Source organism: Herpailurus yagouaroundi, unplaced genomic scaffold, assembly GCF_014898765.1.
Source record: "Herpailurus yagouaroundi ecotype Mexico unplaced genomic scaffold, PumYag 180, whole genome shotgun sequence".
NCBI classification, from domain to species: Eukaryota; Metazoa; Chordata; class Mammalia; order Carnivora; family Felidae; genus Herpailurus; species Herpailurus yagouaroundi.
Genome location: NW_024412411.1, coordinates 5,861,954 through 5,876,303, shown reverse-complemented (window position 1 = coordinate 5,876,303; position 14,350 = coordinate 5,861,954). Strand labels below are relative to the sequence as shown.

Genomic DNA, 14,350 nt, shown 5'->3' with positions numbered 1-14,350 from the left:
TGTGCCTGATGGTAATCCATATGCGTGTATGAGACATGTGTGTATGTTCATGTAAGGCGTGTGTGTACTTTGGAGGTGCACCTTAATGTAGGAATACGGATAGGTGTGGCGTGTGTGCGTGGGTGCCCGGGGGAATAAGTGTTTTGCGTCTTTGTGCACACGTGTGCGTGTAGATCTACAAGTGTGTGTGTACAGGTGGATTCGTGCATCATGTGTGCCTTGCACATGTGTGATATGCCCAGTGTGCATGAGTGCATATAACTGCAGGTATGAGCACATACAAACATTCCGTTGTTGTCCTTTGCTTTGCTTTTCTTTCCTCTTGGGGGATTACGGGGCTTCTGAGTGGCTCTTTCAGGAGCATGGTTTCCTGGACCTGAGAAGTACCGATGTCAGAGGTCCCATGTGAGTGAGGAAGCAGACGGCCTGAGGCTTGGCCTCTGAGAAGTGGGCGGAGGCTCCCGGGGCTACTGTTGTGGACCAGGCTGGTGAGGGCGTTGGGACACGTGGGGCCTCAGCGCCCACTGTGTGCCCTGGGGAGTGTTCCTGCCACCCTGGGACTTCAGTCCACCCCTCAGTGGTTTTCTACGCCCCTTCTTCCTTCCTTCCTTCCTTCCTTCCTTCCTTCCTTCCTTCCTTCCTCCCTTCCTTCCTTCCTTCCTTTCTTCTCTCTCTCTTTCTCTCTTTCATAGAGCCAACATAACATCTCACAAGGACCCCCTGTCCAGAAAACAGATGGGTAAGTGGAGACACATGGCGAAGGCCAGGGTCAGGGAGGTGGGGAGAGCCTCATAGAACACAGTTCTAGTCGAAGCCTAGGTTGTCCCTGGGCCCGCTCTGTTTGCATTCCAGTTTACAATGTTGAAATCATACCCACGTCCATAATTCGGCTAGTCCTTATAAACTCGTTGCAGTGCGTTTGGGGAGGCTAGGAGCAGAGTGGTGAAAAGGACCAGCCTGGTCGCGCTCCTGCTGCCTCTTCTATCTGAGCTGCTCCTGCCCCGCGGCGTCCCTCTCAGCCGGGGTCAGGTGAGATCCCCTGAGCTCACAAGGTGAGCTGCTCTATCTGCATCAGGCCCACGGTAAGCAGCCCCAAAAGGGGGGCTTTTGTGCTTGTGATCGTCTCCATTTTCCAGATGAGGAAACACCGCCCTCCTACTTTGTTTGAATCGACCTGGAGATGCCAGAAAGGGCAGGGGCCCATTCCGACCTCAGGTGCCCACCCTCCGTCATCGGATGTGTTTTCTTGTTCTTCCGGCCTTGGCCAGACCGTGGTAAACCCCACATGTGGTTCTGTGGTTGCCTGCACAGAGCCACCGGGCGCCGGGGGCTCCCCCTTGGTGAGCTACAGAATGCCCATTCCCCAGGCAGCCGCCACCCACTCTGGCCCACAGATGCGCGGGTCTTGTGTAAGGAGGGCTCCGGGTTCATTTATGACATGCCACAGGCTGTGCCAAGCTGGTGGGAGAGATTACTTTATTTCACTGGTTTGTTTTGAAATTCAGTGACAGAGGGGCGCCTGGGTGGCGCAGTCGGTTGAGCGTCCGACTTCAGCCAGGTCACGATCTCGCGGTCCGGGAGTTGGAGCCCCGCGTCGGGCTCTGGGCTGATGGCTCGGAGCCTGGAGCCTGTTTCCGATTCTGTGTCTCCCTCTGTCTCTGCCCCTCCCCCGTTCATGCTCTGTCTCTCTCTGTCCCGAAAATAAATAAACGTTGAAAAAAAAAAAAAAAAAGAAATTCAGTGACATAGAGGTTATGACCCCATTGGACAGATATGGAAATTGAGGCTCAGAGATGTGAAGTAACCTGCCCAGGGTCAAAGGGCTTCCGTGAGAACCCAAGTTGTTCTGATCCCAAAGCCCATGTTATTAGTCCCTCACCCTCTCACCCCTTCCTTACCTTGAGCCTGGGGACAGCTTGTGCAAGGGTAAGAACAGGACGTTTGGAGCCACACTGACCTGACCTGGGTTCTATTCCAGCCTTGCCGATGACTCCTTGTAGCCTGGGTGGTCACCTCACCTCTTTCAACCTCTGTTCCCTTACCTGGTGAATGGGCACCTCATTGACCATCAAGTAGGATCATAGTGGGGTGTGGACCGCTATGCCCAGGTAGGGCCCAGCATACAGTGAGTAAATGGCGGCTCATGGTCTCCCCCCGCTCCCACCACTTAGGACCATGCTTCCAAAGTTGAGAAGTATCAACTGAGCCTCTGGAGTTGTCTTCTCAGGTCAGGAAATTGGGACTAGTCAATGAGAGGTCAGAGGAGGAGGTCCCTGTGGCAGAGCATACCTTCCAAAACATGTGGCCTCAGGAAGATTTCCAGTTCTACATACTGGAGCCTTGTCATTCTCCACCAAGAGATGTGGGTTATTGCCCCTCTTCTCACTGGGCAGAACTTTGTGACTGCCTCAGTGAACAGAATAGAGCAAAAGTGATACTACATTAACTTCCCAGGCTAAATCTTAAAATGTGATAAGGCTTCTATCTGTCTGTCTCTGTCTCTTTCTGGAATCCACCAGCCATATTGTGAGGAAGCCCAAGCCACCCGGAGAGGCCACTGTAGGTGCTCTGGGCCAACAGCCTCCATTAAGGTCTCCACCTTAGGCCAGCTTCAGTGCTCAACATGTGCACAAACGACTCTCCAAATGATTCCTGCTCCTGACTGCAACCATCTCAGGTAATGTCAAGTGGGGCAGAGATGAACTATCCCCTCCATGCCCTGCCCAAATGCAGATTTGAGAACAAAATGAATGTCTTGTTTCAAGCACTTAGGTTTTAGATACACAGCACTGAGTAACAAGAACAGCCTTCCCGCTTCCCCGGCAACCTGTGAGCCACCCCAGCCTGGTTTAAGTAAGCTCCTCCCACACCCCACTCCCACCCCCGAGATGTCTCAGTGGAACCTGGAGTCAGTCCTCTGCCCACCACTGAGCCCAGCTCTGTCACTTGCAACCAGGTGCCCCTGGGCGGGTCACCAGCCTCTGTGATGGGAATTATAACAGTACCTCCCAGGAGCCCGGGGATTAACGAAAGTGCCTGGCACAGAGGGAGTGTTCCTTAGAAGGGTGCAGGTGTGTGAGGCTGGGGAGAAAGGACAAGACCCAAGACATGGCTCCAGTCTCTGACTTGGTCAAGGGAGAAGGGGAGGAGTGTGCTTCAGGGAGGCTGAAAAGGGGTCAGTTCTGGTTGGACATCAAGTGTGAGAAGCCCGGCTTCCTGCAGGGATGGGTCCCCGGGAGACGCTGCCCTCAGGTTGCTCCCAGATTGACCCAGAGGCAGGAAGAAGAGAAGTGAGGCTGGGCAGGCTTGTCAGAATCTGGTCAAGGGCGATTGACGGGGGGGGGGGGGGGGGCGGCGGCGGAAGGCACAGGGGGCAGGATCCGGGTCAAGGAGGACAGACCGGGAAACCCCACCAGAGCCAGGTGGACTCAGTTACATCTGCGCAAACATGGTTTCGGAGGCTTCTCAGCAACCGAAGGCACCCTCCGTCCCCCAACCGGGGCCAGCCAGCTCTATCTAGGGAGATAAAGTCATTGCGGAGGCTCCCAGACCAGAGACATCCTTATCAGCCGCTGTCGTCTGGGGTACTCGGGAATGTAAACATGCCTGCCACACAGCCCTGTGATGAGCCAGCCCCGGGGATGACACAAAGCAGACGCGTGGGGGAGCGGGGGCAGCCCTTGTCCCCCTCCCCCATTCCCTGCCTGCAACTCTGCCTGCAGGGGAGAAGGGAATCCCAGCTTGGGGGTCCTTTAATGCCCTGTGCCCTGCTGAGCGATTGGCTCCAATCAACTCATTGAAATCACACAGCCCTTAAGGCAACCTTGTGAAGTATCCATTTCCAAGAGGAGGAAGCCGGGGCACAGGGAGGTGACAGCGTTTTCACAACTTGCCAAGGCTGGGATTCAAGCCCCAGAGGCCTCGCTCTGTAGAGTGTGGTGGAAGCTGTGATCAGGGGGTCCAAGCACAAATAGTCCTGGCTGGCTGAGATGGAGTGAGATGGAAAGGGGTCAGCCCAGTGTGCGTGCATCGCAAGGCTCAGGCCCCTTCCCCACCACCTGCTCCCAGGCCCCCACTGGCCCCATCGGGCTGGAACCTGTGGCTTGGGGCTCCCGGGTTGAAGAGTCCCCTTTATGATGTGCTCCCAGGACCCAGAGGTGCCAACATCAGGCAGCAGGAGCAGGGAAAGGGCATGGGCATGGGGTTTGGGGTCAGACAGATGGCTCTGCTCCAATCTGGTAGAATGACACTCAGGGGGGCTGCTCATCCCTGTGCCTCATTTTCCCCATCTGTAAAACAAGGTGCCGCCTAAATGCTCGTCCAGGGCCCGGGGCTTATTCTAGACTGTGTGAACCCGAGTAACAGTGACTGCACCAGCAGAAATGCAAGCAAGAGGCTGTCGGCCCGTCTTCCTGGGGGAGGAGGCATTAAGCAGGAACCTGAAATAAATCCTTTCCTCTCCCCTCCCTCCTGCCTGCCTCCCTTGCTTTCCCTTCCCCACCCCAGCCCAACAAGATCTGGTCCCTGGGCTGAGAGGCTCCCAGGCTGGGCAGAGGGCTATAAGCTTTGTGTCACAGGGGCTCAGATCAAGGTCTGTACGGGATACAGTGGGATAGGGTCCTAGAGTGAGGGAGGGGTCAAGGCTCTTTGTGGGAAAATCTTTGGGGACGTGATATTTGAAGAATGGGTGGGTGTTTGCCAGGCAGACTAGCAGAGAAGAAAGCCTTGGGTAGGGCGAGCTGGGGGCCAAGGTCTGGAGGCGGGAGCCCAGGTGGGAGTCTGTCTCCAACGAGGATAGACGGCTGGAGTACAGGGGCTCGCCACGTCAGCAGGAACCAGCGGAACATGAGGAAGGGCCTGGAACACCAGGCTAGGGAGCCTGGGCTTTCCCCTGAGGGTGCTGGGGAGTCATGGGATGGTTTTGAGGAGAGGAGGAGCATGATCAGAACAGTGTGTCCCAAATGTGTCTCTGGCTCCCGGGAGGAGGTTGGACCAGAGCGGGCAGATGAGGGGGAGGCTCAGAGGGCACTAGGGACGTAGGCAAGAGAGAAGGAGACTGGAACCCTGTCGAGGGCAGGGGCTGTTTCAGAGATGAAGGAGAGTCAGGGGAAGGTGGCCCCAGGTGTGTGGCTGGCTTGGGCACCGTGTGGGTGATGGTGTCCATCACCAACGGAGACTGGAGAGTGGGGAGTGGTGCCAGGGCCCAGAGACAGGTTCTGTTTGGGACGCACAAAGCGCTGTTATATGGTGGCCAGATCCTGGGCTCGGGGCCTGACCCTAGGAATGCAGGCCCCGCGTCAGGCACTGAACGGGGAGGAGGGGTCGGGGAGTGGGTGGGAAAGGCCATCGCAGGGGAGTGTAAGGTGGGGTGACTAGGACTAGAAATGGGACACTGGGAAGAGGCCCCAGGTGTCTTCCTCTCCAGGGTCTGGGGAGGAGGCCTCAGGGGTCAGGACAACAGAAACGTTGGGAGCAGCCTGGGTCACTGGGCCCATCTTTCCATCCACGGGGGGACCCGTCCCTCTAATCACGGATCAGCTTTATGGGCTCCCGTTCCGTGCGCGCAGTGTGACGTTTAGATTAGAAGGCCTCCAAGCCCCTTCCCCTTCTGACTTTTTCCAGCTTGTCTTCCTCTGCCCCTGACTGACTGGGAGGCATTATGCAAGGCTTCCCTGACGCCGGGCCCCAGCTGCCTCTAATCCAGAGCCTGTATTAGACAGGCATGATCTCTAAGGTTGCACACAGGGCCTCAGTGTTTGTTCAAAGAGCAAGCCAGCAGATTCCAGCTGCCGAAGCCCCAGACTCTGCTCATCCCCGGGAGTCCACGCTCAGCTCTGCCTCGCAGGACAGTTGGCCTCCCCCCGCCCTCAATTAGTCAGCTCCTAGGACATGGACACAGCCTGTCCGCTCCCAGCTCTCCCACTCCCTGACCCCCCCCCCCCCACCCCAACCCCGATGCCCTGGAGCTGGGGAGGAACAGCGTGCAGGCCGGAGACTTTCTCTCCAATCTCAGGATGAGAGCCAGCTCCTCAGAAAAACCCATGGTCCCCAGAGCGGGGGTGCGGCAGCCTTGCCGACTGTCTGCGGACCCTGGAATTCAGAAAGAAGGCAGCTGGCGGCAGATAGACAATGACCTTTGTCTGCGTTTTTAAACTTTTTTTTTTTTTTTTTTTGCAAAGCACTGGACGCCATCACATGGACCCCCCTGGCCACAGCCCTCTCAGGAGGGTAGACCGGGAAGAGCTGTTACTATACAGATGCAGAAACTGGGGCTCTGAGAGAGAGGAAGGAAGAGGAAAGAAGAGGAAAAAGTAGCCCAAAGCCCCACAGCAGTCACAGAGCTGGGACATAAACCTTGGCTCTGCCACAAAGCCCATCATCCGCAGAGACTTCTGACTCGGATGATTCCCACACTTCCTCCAGAATGCACATCCTATCCTAGGGTCCCCCAGGCAGACGGAAGATGTCAGGAGGAGGGAAGTGCAGGATAGCCTGAGCCTGATGAACTACATGCCATAATGCCATCATCTGCACCATTGTGGGAGCTGCATTCCTCTGTCTCTATGTGGACCTGAGGTCGTGCCATAGTCCCCAAGACCCTGGGCAACCCAGCCCAGCTGGCCCTCCGGCCTTTTCTCCTCCCTCTTCCCCCTCTGCCCTATGAGCTCCTGTCACTTGGTCTTTCTTGCTTTCTTCAACATACCAGGCTTCCAGCCACAGGGCCTTTGCACGTACAGTCCCCTTACTTTAGAAGACGTGCCCCAAGCCCCAGCCCCTTCCATGTCCACAGTTAATGCCTCTTCAACCTTCCTTCTTTTTAAAATAACAGCTTTATTGACATATAATTCATATGTCATATAGTTGACCTATTTAAAACATGTGATTCAATGGTTTTTAGTATGTCCACAGATCTGGGTAATCATCACCACGATCAGTTCTAGGACATTTGCATCATCGTCTAAAACCCTGTACTCATTTACCAGTCACTGCCCCCCAACTCCCCCACACGCACCATTTGGCAACCCCTAATCTACTTTCTGCGTCTGTAGATTTGCCTCTTCTGGACGTTTCCTATAAATGGAGTCTTACATTTTGGTGACTGGCTTCTTTCACTTGGCGTGAGGTTTTCAAGATTCGTCTGTATCGTAGTAGATGATGCACCTCGTCCTCTTTTTATGGGTGAATGATATTCCCTCACATGGATGATACCACATTTTATTTATACATTCATAAATTGAGGGACATTTGGGTTGTTTCCACATTTTAGCCATTATGAGTAATGCTGTTATGAACATCCGTGTGCAAATTTTCGTGCGGACATATGTTTTTATTTCTCTTGCGTGTATTCCTAGGAGTAGAATTCCTAGATCATATGGCAACTCTAGGTTTAATCGTTTGAGGAACAGCCGGATTGTTTTGCACAGAGGCTGCTTCGTTTTCCAGTACAACTAGCAGGGTATTAGGGTTCCAATTTCTCCACATACTCATCAATGTTTTTTATTACATCTCTTTGTAAATATATATACAGCCATTGTAGTGCCTGTGAAGCAATATCTCACTGCGGCTTGGAGTGCGTTTCTCTGATGACTAATGACATCAGAGCATATTTTCATGTGCTGGTTGGCCCTGTGTGTACCTTTTTTGGAGAAATGTCTATCCAGATCCTTTGCCTATGTTCACATTTGTCTTATTACTGAATTATGAGAATTTCATGTATATTTCAGATATATGATTTGCAAAAAGATTTCCCCATTGTTGATAGTGTTCTCTGAAGCATAAAAGTATTTAATCTTGATCCCCTCCAATGTTTCTAATTTCCTTTCTGTTGCTTATGCTTTTGACGTGATATCCAAGAAACTATTGCCTAATCTAAGGTCACAGAGATTTACAACTATTTTCTTCTAAGAGGTTTAGTCTTTACATTGAGGTTGTCGATCCATTTTAAGGTAATTTGTGTGTATGGTGTGAGATAGGGGATCAGCTTCATTCCTCCGCACGTGGATATCCAGCTGCCCCAGCACCGTTCGTTGAAAAGGCCATCCTCCCTCTTAGGGAATGGTCTTGGCATCACTGTGAAAAATCAATTGTCTGTTGGGGCGCCTGGGTGGCTCAGTCGGTTAAGCCTCCAACTCTTGGTTTCGACTCAGGTCGTGATCTCACGGTTTGTGGCTTCGAGCCCTGCGTTGGGCTCTGTGCTGACAGTGTGGAGCCTGCTTGGAATTCTCTCTCTTTCTCTCTCTGTTCCTCCCTTGCTTGTGCTCTCTCTCTCTCAAAATAAACTTAAAAAAAAACCCCAATGGTCTCTCAATGTCATCCTTCCATCTTAACTCAAGCATCACTTCCTCAGGGAAGCTTCTGTTGACAATGCTCCCCACCCAACCTCAGCTTAGCCGGGTTCCCCTGTCTATAGGGGAAACACATAGGTTTTTTTATATAGGTTATTTATATACCCGTGTAACGTAGTAGTCCTGAGCACAAACTCTGGAGACAGATAGGTAGGGTTCAGATCCCTGCTCTGTCACGTCCTAGCTGCCTGGTTATCGTTTTATCTCTCATACCTCAATTTCCTCATCTGTGAATGGGGGATTTACTAACCTCAGAAGGCTGTCATGAGAGTTGATGTGTGTAAATTGCATGACAGGCTACATAAGGTTACATGTATGAGCTCTTTATTTATTTATTTATTTATTTTTTATTTTTTTTTTTTATTTTTTTTTTCAATGTTTATTTATTTTTGGGACAGAGAGAGACAGAGCATGAACGGGGGAGGGGCAGAGAGACAGGGAGACACAGAATCGGACACAGGCTCCAGGCTCTGAGCCATCAGCCCAGAGCCCGACGCGGGGCTCGAACTCCCGGACCGCGAGATCGTGACCTGGCTGAAGTCGGACGCTTAACCGACTGCGCCACCCAGGCGCCCCTATTTATTTATTTTTTTTTAAGTGTTATTTGTGTTTCAGAGACAGACAGAGCGTGAGTGGGGGAGGGGCAGAGAGAGAAGGAGACACAGAATCCGAAGCAGGCTCCAGGCTCCGAGCTCTCAGCACAGAGCCCGAGGCGGGGCTCGAACTCACGGACTGCGAGATCATGAGCTGAGCGGAAGCCGGACGCCCAACCGACTGAGCCACCCACGTGCCCCCCATGTATGAGCTCTTGTTGATCACTGTCATCTCCTCAGACCTTAAACACCTCGACAGCAGGAGCCCTGTCTGTCGTGGCTTCCACGGAATCCTCATGGTCAGCACCAAGCCTGGCCCAGAGAGGGCATTCTGGCCGTGTGACTTCCCTGGCTCATATATAACACACATAAAGGGAACTGCACACCCGAGGTCCCCCAGAGCCTATAGGACACGGTGTGAAAATCACCGTCCAGGATGTGCTCCTACGTGCCTCCCCGGCTCGGCTTGGAACAGCCGTGATTCAGAGGCAGCTGATGTCTGAGGCTCTTAATTCAGCCCAAATGCTGGAGGTCTGTGTCTTGTGGCCTGGGGGAGGCGGAGGGCTACATTCCAAAGGGGAAAGCTCTTCTTCCTTCTACCCACAGGAGAGGAGTCATGTGCCCTGAGGTTGTCCTAGCACCGATAAGCACGTCCTTGCTCTCATGCAGCTCCCTGACCCAGACCTGGAATGGCCTGGCCTCCGGGGCCGCCTTCTCTTGTCTGCCCTTCCACCCTGATCTCAGACTCGGCTCTCTTCCAGGGAAGGCTCGCTGTGCTCCTGCCCAAGTCACCTACACACCCTCATTTTACCAGGGAGACAGTCCCCGGGAGGCCCAGAGTCATGGCACAGCAAATAGGTGGCAGAGCAAAGATCCGAACCGCAGGCTCCTGACTCTCCCTTCGATAACTGCCTCCAGTGTACCAGTGGGGCGCCACCATCCATGTGACCACAGGGGAGGGACCAGTCTGGGAGCTGCTGGGGGCTAGGCCAGCTCTGTGGCCTTTGGGAGGAGGGAGAGCCCCAAGAAAGGCCCATCCAAGGCAGATCCCCTATCTAGAGGCCTAATGCTTCTCCCAGGCAGAGGTCCTGAGCCACAGTGGGAGGGAAGGTCCCCACTTGCTAGGCTGGGAACCCGAGTTATGGAGCTGGGAAGATCTGTGGGGTCACCTCCAACCTCTCTGACCTTCGGTCTCCCCCCACCCCACAGCATAAGGGTACTGGGGCCCACATAGCTGGGTTGCTGTAAGCGTAAAATGAGCAAGGACCTCACCCTCCGAGCCCTGTGTGAACACAGCTGTCACACACTGTCCCTAGCGCTGGGCAAGCTGTCAGCTGGGCCCCACAGGACTTGCCTAGTCCCTGTGTGGAGCAGGTCCAGGCTCATGAAGAGGGGACAACGGACTTCCATATTTCTTTCCGGTCTTTGAGGTCACTGAGGATATTTTGTTTTAGGAACTATTATTTCTACCAGAAAAAAAAAAAAAAAGAGTTTTATTAATGCTAACAGTGTGTGGAGGAACAAACTTAGAAGAGTCACTGGTTAGTTGGAGAGTCATTTGGATTAAGTTTTAATCTTTTACAACACCGATTTCCTTCGGGCATTATCTTCAATTGTCTGGTTAAGACCAGGAGAGCCCAGAAATGGGAATGCGCAGGGGGCGGGGTGGGGGGGGGTGTAGAAAAGCACAGGGACTTCTGTGTCTGCGTGCTTCGAGTCCTAGGGTGGCGGACTCTCCAGGGCAAGTTATTCAACCTTTCTGAGCCTCAGTTTCCTCATCTGTAAAACAGAAGAAGACGGGACGCTGCATCTGAAGGGCACTGCTCCCACCGCACTCACCGAGTTGGAGCTCCTATTTGAAGTTTTTAAAGGGATGCGTACAGGGATGCCTGGGTGGCTCAGTGGGTTAAGCGTCCGACTCTTGACATTGGCTCAGGTCATGATCTCACAGCGGTCGTGAGACGGAGCCCCGCGTCGGACTCTGAGCTGACCGCGCAGAGCCTGCTTGGGATTCTCTCTCTCCCTCTGTCTCTGCCTCTCTCCCCTGCTCATGCTCTCTCTCTCTCTCTCTCTCTCTTTCAATTTAAATAAATCAACTTGAAAAAATGTGCTAAAGTGCCACCTACAAGGTGCTGAGGAAAAGCTCCCCTCCAGCTGGGGGAGGCTGGGCACGCTTCCTGGTGGCAGTGGCTGGGCTCAGCAGCCCCGAGAAGGCAAGCAGAGGAAACAGCCCGAGCAACTAGGAACCAAAGCAGAAAGAAACAAGTGGGACTACATCCAACTAAAAAGCTTCTGCACAGCAAAGGAAACCATCAACAAAATGAAAGGAAAACCCTGAGCCTGGCGGCAGGCTCCGTCAGTGGAGCGTGCAACCCTTGATCTCAGGGTTATGAGTTCAAGCCCCACATTGGGTGTGGAGATTACTTAAAAATAAAATCTTAAAAAAACAAAAAGAAAGAAAGAAAGGGAAACCTATTGAATGGGAGAAAATATTTGCAAATCATATACCTGATAAAGGACTTAGTATCCAAAATATATAAAGAACTCCTACCACTCAGTAGTAAAAAACCCAAACAATTCTGTTTTAAAAAAATGGGCCGATCTGAAGAGATATTTTCCAGAGAAGGCACACAGATGGCCAACAAGCACGTGAAAAGATGTTCTGCATCACTAATCATCAGGGAAATGCAAATCAAAGTCACAATGAGATGCCACCTCACACCTGTCAGAAGAGCTGTCATCAAAAAGACAAAAAATCGGGGCGCCTGGGTGGCTCAGTCGGTTAAGCGGCCGACTTCGGCTCAGGTCATGATCTCGCGGTCCGTGAATTCGAGCCCCGCGTCGGGCGCTGTGCTGACAGCTCAGAGCCTGGAACCGGTTCCAGATTCTGTGTCTCCCTCTCTCTGACCCTCCCCCGTTCATGCTTTGTCTCTGTCTCAAAAATAAACAAACGTTAAAAAAAAAAAAATTAAAAAAAAAAAAAGACAAAAATAACAAGTGCTGGTGAGGATGTGGAGAAAAGGGAGCCCTCGTGCCCTGTGGGTGGGAATGTCAACTGGTGCAGCCCCTGTGGAAGACAGGACGGAGAGCCCTCAAAAAATTAAAAATAAAAGTTAAAAATAGAACTGCCATATGATCCAGCAATTCTACCTCTGGGTATTTACCCAATGAAAACAAAAGCACTAACTTGAAAAAATACATGTATCCTGCAGTTCATTGCAGCATTATTTTCAATTGCTAAGATATGGAAACAACCAAAGTGTCTATCAATGGATGAATGGATAAAAAAAGTTTGGTATATATACATATATATATGTATATGTATATACATATACATATGTATATACATGTATATGTATATACATATACACACACATATATATTCATTATGTATACATATATACATATACATATATACATACATATACACACACACATATATTCATTATGTATACATATATACATATACATATATACATATATATTCATTATGTATACGTATATACATATACATATATACATATATATATATACATATATATACACATATATACATATATACACATATATACATATATACATATATATTCATTAGAATATATATTCATTATATATGTGTATATATATAATGAAATATTATTCAGCGATAAAAAAGAATGAAATCTTACCATTGAGGACAACATGGATGGATCTAGAGGGTATATGCTAAGTGAAATAAGCCAGAGAGAGAAAGACAAATACTGCATAATCTCTCTTATATGTGGAATCTTTAAAAAAAAAAATGATAATTAGAAAAATCCAAGGTCATAGATACAGAAAACAGATCGGTGGTTGCCAGAGGCAGAGGGTGAGAGGGGGTAAAAAAAAAATGGGCGAACCTTTCTGTAGAAAGAGCGTGGCAGCAGGAAACCACAGGGCCCTCTGAGATGGAAGCCTTGGGGCGGGGAGATTCACGGAGGGGAGTCCAGGAAGAAGGTAGGGGTGAGGATGCGGCTGGGGGTTGTTGGGGAGCTCAGGTGACCTGCTCTGAGTCATCGGCAGGATTCTAACTGGGGCCTGTCTGCCTTCCCAGTGCTCGGGGGCCGCTTGTGGGAAGGGCTTCTGGATCTATTCTCGGAGCTCCCAGGGGATGGGGAGGGCCTCGTGATTCAGGTCTGCGCTGCTGTTGACACGCTTCCTGACATCATGTTGAGGGGCATGTTCCTGGAGGGCGTGGCTTCCCACCGCCCACCCCCGCAGCTCCTCAGCCCACAGGGGGATCAAGGGAAGTGGGGTTTGACCCGTGCCCAAATTATTCATCAAACAGCCTAAAAAGGCCAACAAGAGACACCCACGTTAATAATAAAAATAATTCCTTAAATGTGATCAGAAACATGGGAGCTAACTCTGCCGTGGCATGCCTTCCTGTGAGGTCACTCTCACTACCCTCCTTCCACAGATGAGGAAACTGAGACTCAGGGAGGGAAGTGGCTCCACCGAGGCCAGTCATTCCGAGACCGTGCCCCTAGGGGCAACTGTGTGTGTGCTGTGGGGGGAGGTTTGGACACAGCAGGGAAGGGGCCACTGCCCGGGGACATTAATCCAGTCTTGGGAGGGGTGACTGGGCCCCAGGTCGCTCATTGCCTTCATCACAGGCCCTGTAGCAGGAATGGCGGACTGGAATAGCATTCTCAGTAATGTGGAAGTGAGGAGACGCAGGTGGCCCTGACAAAGCTCAGTGTGACGTGGGGGCTTGCTTGCTGGAGCAGGATGAGGGAGATGGGCTCTGAGGGGGTGATGGGGGCAGGTCTCCTGGGCAACCTGCTGGCAGGCTATGGGGAGACTGAGGCCTGGGAAAAGGGGAACTGTCTATTCCAGGCAAGACTAGAATACAGCGGCCCAGATCTGAAGCCGTCCTCATGCAGAGTCCTGAAATGCAGGCACCCGGCTTCATCACTGGTGTAAGGGCAGCAACGTCCCAAGGGGACGGCTTCAGGGGCTGAGGCCTATTTGGAAGGACATGTCCTAGCTGTACTGGTGCCACCTCTGATATCACATCTCACATGGTACACAGGGACCCTCCTCCCCACCCGAGGCGAGGCCTGATTTGCCTGCTGGCTGAGCACAGTTTGTTAATTGAATGATTTCGGAACCCCGATCCCTGCTGGACCCACCTCTCTCTCCTTTGGCCAGCTGCTCTTCTCCTGGTCTGGTAACAAGGCCCAACAATGGTCTGTCACTGGGCCATTCCCAGGAGTGTCCAGATTTGGCCTGCCGGCCTGCCAGGGTCAGAGGGGACCTTCCTGTGTGGCTCTGACTAACAAGCCCTTGGCTCTGTGAAGCATCACAACACAGCCTGTTGCCAGGGCGACCTCCAGACCCAGTGGCCTGGATCACGGGGCTTTGGCCGGGGGGGGGGGGGGGGGGGGGGGG

General features: G+C 52.1%; 2 long non-coding RNA genes across 2 annotated transcripts; one reads left to right on the top strand and one right to left on the bottom strand.

Annotated features, from left to right (window-relative positions):
- Positions 1-1,762: 1,762 nt before the first annotated feature.
- LOC121039315 (uncharacterized) lies at positions 1,763-7,096 on the top strand. The gene is made up of 2 exons (XR_005794693.1): positions 1,763-2,677; positions 6,180-7,096. It is a non-coding gene; the product is annotated as an uncharacterized LOC121039315 (long non-coding RNA).
- Positions 7,097-10,480: 3,384 nt separating this feature from the next.
- Positions 10,481-14,245, bottom strand: LOC121039314 (uncharacterized). The gene is made up of 2 exons (XR_005794691.1): positions 14,092-14,245; positions 10,481-10,717 (listed from the first exon to the last, which is right to left on the bottom strand). It is a non-coding gene; the product is annotated as an uncharacterized LOC121039314 (long non-coding RNA).
- Positions 14,246-14,350: the final 105 nt, after the last annotated feature.